At 52.0% G+C, this 739-nt stretch overlaps 1 protein-coding gene across 1 annotated transcript in view; it reads right to left on the bottom strand.

Moving 5' to 3' along the window:
* The window catches only part of LOC104285435 (LIX1-like protein), a 10,256-nt gene that overhangs the window by 8,812 nt on the left and 705 nt on the right, over window positions 1–739 (bottom strand). The window lies entirely within an intron of this gene.

The raw sequence follows: 739 nt of genomic DNA, 5'->3' as shown, positions 1-739 counted from the left end.
TAATTTACAAAAGCAAAAAACCCCGTCAAATTAGAGTTCTGGAAATGGCTGATCCCATAAAACCAAAAGGTTGCATTGATCTTTCTAAGAAAAGGAGACCCGTGAACGTTTCTCAAGCTTGACCCCTGAAACCACGAGACTCCTTAGGGAAAAGGCAGACCCAGAGAAACCACAGACTCCGCGGTTTTATTTTACTCACTTTTACGTTACTCACTTTCTCAGTTTTGGCGTGAACAGCCCCAGATAGATGGGGCTAGAGCAGGGGTCCTCCCTTCCTCCCCACGCTCACCTTTGAGGTCGCCCAAACCACGGGAGTTCACTCTGCAGGGCTGGGAGATCCCAAGGACAAGGGTTGAGACAGCAGCAGACAGCGGAAAAGTCTCCACAAAAGGCACGAAACGCTCATTACTGACGTTTAACCTAACGACAACAGTCAAGGATGCCTCCTCGGTCACCCTCACAGCCCATCACAGGGGAAAACCACCCGCGGAACGCTGCTGGGATGGGGAACATCAGCACACAGCCACGGGAGAGGCTCCCGACTCTCTTCTCTAAGTCACGGATCTGCAGGGAAAAGGATGTTCAAAGCTCGGTGGCGGGAAGCAAAGGGCAGCGGGACCCCCCCCCCAACCAGGCTGCCAGGCAAATTCCAGGGAGGAAGGAGGGTCTTAGAATCACAGAATTGTTTTGGTTGGAAAGGACCTTTAAGATCACCAAGTCAAACCACCAGCCTACCACT

Source organism: Charadrius vociferus, unplaced genomic scaffold (genome assembly GCF_000708025.1).
Source record: "Charadrius vociferus isolate BGI_N301 unplaced genomic scaffold, ASM70802v2 scaffold2424, whole genome shotgun sequence".
Lineage (NCBI taxonomy): Eukaryota > Metazoa > Chordata > Aves > Charadriiformes > Charadriidae > Charadrius > Charadrius vociferus.
The sequence above is the reverse complement of the archived record's forward strand: the minus strand, read 5'-3'. Positions and strand labels throughout refer to the sequence as shown.